Source organism: Mastomys coucha, unplaced genomic scaffold, assembly GCF_008632895.1.
Source record: "Mastomys coucha isolate ucsf_1 unplaced genomic scaffold, UCSF_Mcou_1 pScaffold11, whole genome shotgun sequence".
In the NCBI taxonomy this organism is placed as follows: Eukaryota; Metazoa; Chordata; class Mammalia; order Rodentia; family Muridae; genus Mastomys; species Mastomys coucha.
In genome coordinates this window covers 27,416,257-27,425,218 of record NW_022196893.1, presented here as the reverse complement: position 1 = coordinate 27,425,218, position 8,962 = coordinate 27,416,257, and the positions used below count along the sequence as shown (strand labels likewise).

At 40.5% G+C, this 8,962-nt stretch overlaps 1 long non-coding RNA gene across 1 annotated transcript; it reads left to right on the top strand.

Annotated features, from left to right (window-relative positions):
* On the top strand, positions 1-3,308 carry LOC116078544. The gene is made up of 2 exons (XR_004113586.1): positions 1-119; positions 325-3,308. It is a non-coding gene; the product is annotated as an uncharacterized LOC116078544 (long non-coding RNA).
* Positions 3,309-8,962: the final 5,654 nt, after the last annotated feature.

The window sequence follows — 8,962 nt, the reverse complement described above, 5'->3', positions numbered from 1 at the left end:
AATTGCAAATTCAAGAGAAAGCAGCACAGGAGGTGAAACTGGCTATCAAGCCATTTTATCAGAATAAAGACATCACGAAGGAAGAGTACAAGGAGATTGTGCGGAAGGCGGTGGACAAAGTAAGTGCATCTCTAGCGGGAGCGTTGTAACTACCTCTGCTGTAGGGAAGAATGCCTGCTCCTGTCTGTTCCTTCCCTCTGAGTGATTCATACGAGCGAGGTGTGCCCATGAAAACAAGCTGCTTGTCTGTTGGGTTTTCATAGTGCCATCCTTTTGGCATTGAGCATGAAAAATATTCCCTACCCCCACCCCCTTGTCTTTTAGGTTTGTCATAGTAAGAGTGGAGAAGTAAATTCTACTAAAGTGGCAAATCTGGTTAAAGCATATGTAGACAAGTACAAATACTCACGGAAGGGAAGCCAGAAGAAAACTCTGGAAGAACCTGTGTCTACCGAAAAAAACATAGGCTGACCAGAGGAGCACTGCCAAGGACACTGTCAAGATGTCTGTCAAGTGCAATTCAGCGTGTCCCCTTAACTGAAGTCATACGCAACTGTGATGGAAATCTGGTTTTGATAAAATTATTTTTTTTACTGTAGGATATGTTTTGTTCAAAGTATAGCTGTGCACTGCAACTTCTATATCTAACCCTAAACCCCAATAAAACAAATTCAAGGGAAAACTAAGGGTGTAATGGAATGTGCGTTTTTATCAGGAATGTGTTCTAATGTGGATACTGAAAGATGTATAGCTTTTTTAGGAGAACAGTGGAATGCATAAACCAGGCTTGTACAAGTGCTGGTTTTGGAAGACATGTCTATATCTATGTATAATACATTTATTCTGTCAGGCTGAAAAACTTTGATCTTTAGGACCTTGCCCCTTCTAACTGTAGAAATTTAAACAGTGTATTGCTATTGAATATATCTGATATTAATAGAACATGCCAAGTGCAGGTCCCAAATGTGTATTTGTGAAGCACATATCTGAGTTAATGGCTTAGATAGAAAGCAAATATCATGAGTAAGAATTAGCCTCAGACCTGCAGCTGCTCCTTCTTGTCACCAGAGAAAGGTCACACTGTGTGTGGCTTTTGTTCTTTTCTCTCCCAATCTAGACAAAAAAAAATTAGTGGTTTAATTTGCTACATTACAACTTTGCCGGTTCAAAGCTTTGTTGAATTTAGAAGACTAATTTGGGGGGAATAAAACACTATGTTCTTTCATTATACCTTTTATTTATCAGTGATAGTAGATTATGTGTGCCAACTGGAGAAATACTACTAGGTGATGGGGACTACCATAGAATTTAAGACCTACTTCCTGGCTCTGTCATGGTGTCAGTGAAATTCTTCTCACACTTCAAAAGTTCCCTAATGGTTTACAGTGAATAAAGTGTTAATTTGTTGATTGGTAGCCCTGCTGCATAAATTCTAGATATTATAACTGTGTCTGACAGAAGAAAGGAAAATTAAATAATGCTATCTTTGCATAGGGGTCAGGTATTAGAGTTGTTGATGTTTATGAAAGGTATGGTCACAGTGCTTATGGCTCTGTTACTTTCATTGACATCTGGGAAGGAAATCTTCCTATGAAAAACTTTGATTGCAGTTACAATTTTCAGTAGATATCAATAGCTGAGAAGATGTTCCAATAATGCGGTGATGCATCAGGTGAAGCACATATGACATAGATGAGGCCTACCCATTCACTCACAAGGACAGCGGTCTCTCTGAGACTATACTTTTCCTAGAGTACAGGCAACCTGGTCCTTAGTTCTGCATAAGCTTCCAGCTAGCTTTGAAAGGAAGGCTAACTGTGACTTTAACCCAGAGTGATTGCACTAGGTAAATAATAAGGTTTGATAGATTATGGTTATAGTTCTACAACATTTCCAAAATGTTTTGATCTTCATTTCTACATTTCTGGCATTGATGATGCAATATTTTACATTTTTAATTAAAGCTTGTGTTTAGATTATGATGGCAGAGAAGTTTGGAAGGCAGTTCCAAACAGCAGTGGCACACCTTGTTCCTTTCAGTTCAGGATCCCTTGAACAGTGGTGCGAACTTCTGGTCCTGCTTTGACATTTGTGTGGGATGTGGTCTGCCCTCATTCGTGATGCATCATGTGCCCTCCTTTCACTGCTCTGCTGACCCCTGTGGAGTCAATGGCAATTTAAAGTTTCGTTTTATACCATTTAGCTCTTGCAAAACAAGTTTTAAAGTGTAGAAATAAAGGTGATATGTGAAGTATTAAGGTCCCATGCTTTGGTAGAGCTCCACTATTCTTAAAATTAACCAGGTATGTGCTCTGTATCTGGTAGAGCACTGGGTAGAGTGCTTCAGAATGGTTAACTCTTCAGAATAGCTTATTTCTAATATATTCTAGCATTAGAATATATTCTGACTGGATAAGAAATATATTAGAAATACATTCTGAGTTAGAAAACACATGCTTTGTGTTAAAAAAATAGCATTGAATTTACATTCTTGGTTTCTCATTTTTTTTCTCAGAAATCCACATTAGTTTTGCACGTATATGAACTTAGCACGGTTTGGGGGTTGCAGGTTCCTCTTCTTCGTGACTCAGTATTGATTTGATCTTTGGAGCCATGGGCCCTTTAACTTGCTAGTTTCAGGTTGTAGAAATGCCCAGTAGGACTTACTCATTATTTTAACATTCCAAAGGTTTTGTAATCGTTTGTTGCTATTTTGGTAATGACCACTACATCTTCTCCATTATCTGCCTTCAAATGACCGTTCTACCCGAAGAAGATGTGGCCTCAGGCATAGTGGCTGCCGCGAGTTTGAGATGTGGCAGTATGAGTTGCAGTGCTGTCTGCTGACACAACACTCTAAAACCAGATTGTGGTCTGTAATATATCCTAATAGATTTTTTTGCTAAACAAAGTAGTATCTTTAAAATTTTATTAAGTTTTCTGGGAAATGATGACTTTTATATCAATTTAAACCATTTCCAATGTGTTTATTTCTTGGATTTTTACCAAAGTAATGAGCATCATGATTACATTAATATCTAGGCAATAAAAAAAGGTCAGAGTTAGCTATAAACATATATTTTAATAGTAGTTTCCTAATTATATAATCATTGTAGGAAATTTAAAACATTCAGTAATTTCTAAAGATGGAAGAGACTGGGAAGCAAAAGAAAAAAATTATCTGTAATTCTACCAAAGTTAACTTCTTTCAAGCCTGGCTTCAATGCACATTATATGTTATGACCTATTCTTTTCAATTAATGTATTGAGACTATTCCATTTTAATAAAAATTAATTTGACAGCATGACTACTGGTGACCATATAGTATTCTGTTACACAGATGTACTTTGAAAACAGTCCCTTAATATTAGATATTTGTTTAATGTTTTGCTTTGGTTTTTTGTTTGTGTGTTTGTTTGTTTGTTTTTTCGAGACAGGGTTTCTCTGTGTAGCCCTGGCTGTCCTGGAACTCACTCTGTAGACTAGGCTGGCCTAGAACTCAGAAATCTGCCTGCCTCTGCCTCTTAAGTGCTGGGATTAAAGGCGTGCGCCACCACCGCCTGACTTGTTTTTTTGTTTTGTTTTGTTTTGTTTGTTTTTTGTTTTTTTGTTTTTTATAGCCTTGGCCACCTTTGAACTCACTTACATAGATCAGGCTGGCTTCAAACTCACAGAGATCCTGCCTTGCCTCCAGAGTTCTGGGATTAAAGATATACACCACATTATGCTTAACATTATTTTTACAAATATTGATTACGTAAATTAGTGGAGTACTGAGTTTTACTTAAAATGTTTTTGTCCAGGCGTAGGGCATGGATCTTTGACCTCAGGATTTGAGAGGCAGAGAAAGGATGATTAGGAATTGAAGATCATCAGCTGAGTTTGATGTCAGCCTGGGTTATTAGACACTCTCAAAAAACAACCCAAAGCTGTTTATATGAGAGCATTTTTGTAGATAAATTTTTATACCTTTTTGTATTGTTATTTATGAATAATTTCTGTAAGAATTGGCTATTCATTAATTTTTGCTAAACATCCACAACTGTCCTAGTGAGCTCCCTTTGTGATCAGCCATTATACTTTCTATTTTTGTGTACTCTGCTGCATTGAATTTCAGAATATTCATATTTGAAATCTGGATGATTCGTTCTTAGAGGAGTTTGATTTATTTGAACCTACCCTATGTCTATGTTTCTAGCCTTTCTTTTTTTGTGCATGCCTGATGCTCAGACCAGAAGAGAGTGTCATGTTCCCCAGAACTGGAGTTACATGGTTGTTGAACTGCCTGTGCTGCCTGTGGGTGCTAAGCTCCCAACTCGAGTCCTGAAAGCAGCTATTGCTGAGCCATCTCTCCAGCTCCTAAGTCTGCTTTTGATGTTGGCACCAAACATGATGAAGACTTCTTCATATGGTCTTTATGAATATTCAGTTGTTCATCTTACACACTTCTGTGTGTCAGGATTTGATTCTTCACATGTTGTTACATTTGATATTGCCATAGTACAGTAACAGCACATTTACTGACTTTTACTATGTCATTTGTGTTCCTTGTTTAATTTTAAAGCCAATTCTGGTATTTTTATGAAAATTGAAGTGTATAAAGATGAACCATTATCTAATTTCATGGTTACATAGTGATGGCACCAGATTCAGAGTTTAGACACCTAAATCTCAAGACAGGAGGAGCAGCTGAAACAAGTGATTGAGGTAGAAGAGGATGCAGCTCATTTGTCACAGGTGAGTGGGGAAGGTGAGCCTGGGTCTAATTATGCCCCTTCACTTTTTCCCTTTGGAAAGGTTGGACATTTAATTCAGAGCTTTGAACATATGTGCTAGGCAAGTTCTTTACTAGTAAGCCACATTCTGGATTGTTTTTCCCTTTTTTAATAATAGTCTTGGAGTATGAAACATTCAATTTTTAAGCCATTGGTTTGTTTTTTAAAAAGCTGTACCATTTCCTTCAAAAATGTATTTGAGGTTCTGGAGAAATGGCTCAGCAGTTAAGATGTGCACTGTTCCCTGCTCAGACTCAGCACCTGAGCTGCGACCTCAGAACTTGCATCATGATGCTCACACTGCCTGTAACAGACATGTACATACCCACCCTCAAAATATATGTATAATTAAGAATGAGAATTTTTTTTAAGCTCATATGAATATTGAGTCAAAACTAACAAGCTGCCTCCTGCATGGATCCCCAGAGTACTCTGGGCTGTCTGGTAGTACTCAAGAAGTCTCTCTTCCTGACCAGACGCGTCTGCATTTTAAGAAAGGAAAGAGAAGGACGGACAGAACTTCTCTAACTACTACTTTGTGACTAGTGTCATTGGTGCTTCTTTCTCCAGAATCTAAGAAGCCACCTCCCTCTCATGTTAGGCCCAACATAATTAACACAAGAGAATTTTGTTTTCATCCAGTTAACCAGTTTCCATGGTGGCTGTGGAAAAGCCCTCTACATTAAGGACAGTAGAGGCCTTGAGTGTTTGTGCTTAGGCCTCTTGGTTTAGGAGACTGAAACTGGTTTTGGTCCTCTCAACGTGGCTGGCTGTGAACCAAGTCAGCTGCCACAGTCCAGCTCCTGTAATGTCCAGGATCATTACACACATGATGTTTACATGCATTGGCTTTTGATAGTGTAGTTCATCTCAGGCACTGGGATAGTGGAGTTATTCTATATGTACAGTTTATTAAACAAGGGAGGAGACTGAACAAGAAGCTAAATGGTGTGTTGGGTGGAGAGAAATATATAGAGTGTATAACTGGGGTGATATGAGGTGAGGTGGTGCGTGTAGTGCCTCCTACCCCACCTGGTGGGTTAATAGACCTAGGAGTAAGCAAGCCAGGGCAAGTCCAGCGACAACACTTTCGTTAGTCTGGAGGCAGTGAGAACGAATGAGTTGGAGTAGTTGATGCAGAGTGTTTCTGACCAGAAATACTGTAACAATCCCAAGCCTAAAGTGGCATCAACAGATTAAGATTGGTGGAGGAGGTAGCTTTAAATTGGGTTTTTCTCTTGAGGATAGCAAACAAAGTCAGCAGACTGGAGGTTTAGCTCAGTGATAGGCTTGCCCACTATTCATGAAGTCACTTGGGTTTGATTCCCAGCACTGAGGTTGGGGATTTGAAACCACTACAAATAACCATTTCTCAGTAGCTTAATTCAAGTGGTTAAGTCAAAGGGTTGGATCTTACAAGTCAGTACTTACATTACATCCAGCTTTGGTGAAAGCCTGTGCAGTATCCTGAAAGGCAATTTGACAATCTAAGCCTTAAAGTGCCACGGACTGGGGTTTCTTACGGGGTCTCTTGTTCTGCGGGATGATGGGTTCTGGCTAGGTGTGCACGGGATTTGGCTTTGACAAACAGACTGGACACGAGTAGTGTAAGGTCTGAGTGTATTTCTTTAAAATGACATGAGGCTTTTACAATCGTTGCAAAAGAGAAATGAAAAATCTGGCAGATCAGTAGTCGAGGTACATCTGAGACCACCTAAAACACACTAGGTCTAAATCATCAGCCATCTCTGGACTGGTGCAGTACCCTCGGGCTCCCGAGTATGTTCGGGCTGCATGGTCCTGGCCAGAGTGAATGCTCGAATCTTCAATGTTGAATGCTCGAATCTCAAATGCTCAACCTCTTGAATCTCGACTGGTGCTGCAGCCCCCACCCCACCCCCAGGCCCAAGCACTCTTGGCCCCAGGGGATTGGGTGGCTATGGACTGCATGAATCTTAAGTCCTAGTCCACCAAAGTTGGTTCTAATCCGAGTGCGAGTGAGTCCAAATGCTGAATGCAGACTGCTGAATCTAGAATGCTGAATGCTCAATGCTGTCTCTCTTTCTGTAAGCTTTAATGCCCTACCCACAATGCTGGAGGCAATTAGTTAGAATGGCTTAATATTCCAAGCCAGGGTTTGACTAGGACGTTGGAACATTGGTGAAGGTCAGAGAGCAATGTCTGAATTTTCTCTTTCTAGCTGTAAAGAAATGATATCTTGGTGGGCCCCTAGCACACAAGTACGAGGACATATCTGGGTTACCTCTGAGTTTGGGGTGCCAGGTGACAATGCGGAGGCAAGAGACTGACTTTCCTTGAAGTTTACGCCTCAAATACTGCCGTCACGCAAAGTGTGCATGGCATTATAGGTGTTCCAGATTCTTCCATGATTAAAACCTCACCCACATTATCCCTTTCTAACTAGTGGGAAATGGGGGGCTTGGGTTAAGACAAACTGGATTATTTGTATTAAGCTATTTTGGGACTGTTTTAAATGTTTGTAGAAAAGGCAGAAAATGTTTTGTAACATTAAATGGAAAAAGGGTACAAACAAGATGTAATACTATTGTTTGAGACAGGACTTTGTAGTCTCCCAAGCTGGCCTCAAATGAACAATCTTCCTGCCTTATTCTCACACATTCTTAGATTAACAGGTGTAAACTACACGAGAACTCCTCATTTCAAACCATACATAGAAGGTGCTTTTGGGGCAGTACCATGTAATACCTTTATGCTTTTCCTTGGCTTCTACATAGTGGGAAAAAATATGATCAAAATATAATTTCCCCCTTCCAAAGCTTTATTTATTGCTTGGAGAGTCCCGGGAGAAAGGATTGGAGGCATTCTGCAGAGTGAGCACTCTTGCTGGAGTCAGCCTTTAGCGCCCTCCCTCAAGCGTGTGTGACTTGCTGGAGAACCAGGCAGCTGATGGTTTACGGCTGAGAAGCCAGTTAGTGGTCAAGTAGTGGTTTACTCTCAGTCCTGTATTAGGATCAGCTTAAGTGTAGGCAAGTGGGAATCTTGGCTTTACACCTTCAGGTACAGTGCAGGGTGCAGCCACCCTCAGCCTGTGTGTGCTCTGAACTGCTTAGCACTTGTGCAGAGTTGTCTTGACTTTGTCCCCTAAGACAATCTCAGCTTGTACAGTCACCCCTTGTACAAACATAGAAATGTAACTTTGTAATCTAGGTACATACTTATTTTAGACTTTTTTTTTTCTTTTTTTAAAGAATGTAGTTCTTAATCCAACCCTAAGTCAACTCAGTCTGCTGGTGGGGTGGGGTGTTAAAGCAGGTCGAGCCCAGTGTGCATGCAAGGGCGAAACCGTGTGGAACTTGACTAAGTCTGTGTCACTGGACAGCAGCCTGTCCGAAGCTGCTAGAAGCAACAATATACCTGATCGTGTTGGAACATAGGCATCTAACCTTCCAATTCTTATCTTGTTAACTATCTGGGTTCAGGCCCCACTAACCACTTAAAAAGGATGGCAAGTTTTCTGCACGATATTTGAACAATACAGTTCAGTGCAACTGAACCGTAGAACCCGACCAGTTAGTAGGTTTTGTGTACTAATTGAAAATTTTGTTTGTCTAAAAGAGTTTTACGTTCCATAATCATTGCAACATTGCTTTTTAATGTTCCCGTGAAATTAAATTAGTCTCCGTAGACGTAGGCTCATGTGTTTCATGTGGGTCTGGAACTTCCTGTGTAGCTGAGAATGACCATGCATTGATGACTGCTTCGCTGTCTGTCACCTCAGCAGTGCTGGACTCTAGGCCTTTGCCCCACCACTCCAATGCATTCAGATCCTTTCACAGCTGTAGTGTGTCCTTGCCTGTCTGAGTGCTTAACTGCCTCTGCTGAGAATTTTACCTGTGACCACTTCACCTTCCTAAGAGCCTGAAAAGTAGGTTGCACTTATATTTGAATAGGAGTGGGAATCTGAGGCCGGAGTTGTCCTCACAGCTGTTACTTGGCTTGGCCAGTGACATGGCCTTAGCTGGTGAAGCAGGATATTGAGAACTCTTCCTTAACCTTGGAGCATGCAGGATTGGCCCTCTTGGTTTTCCTGTCTCCCTAGTGAAGTGAAATGCCTATCACTCATTAGTCTGAGTATTAGTCTGCTAAAGTGATCATTCCATTCTGTTCCTATTGAATTCTGGGACAATAACACCCATCTGCCCTT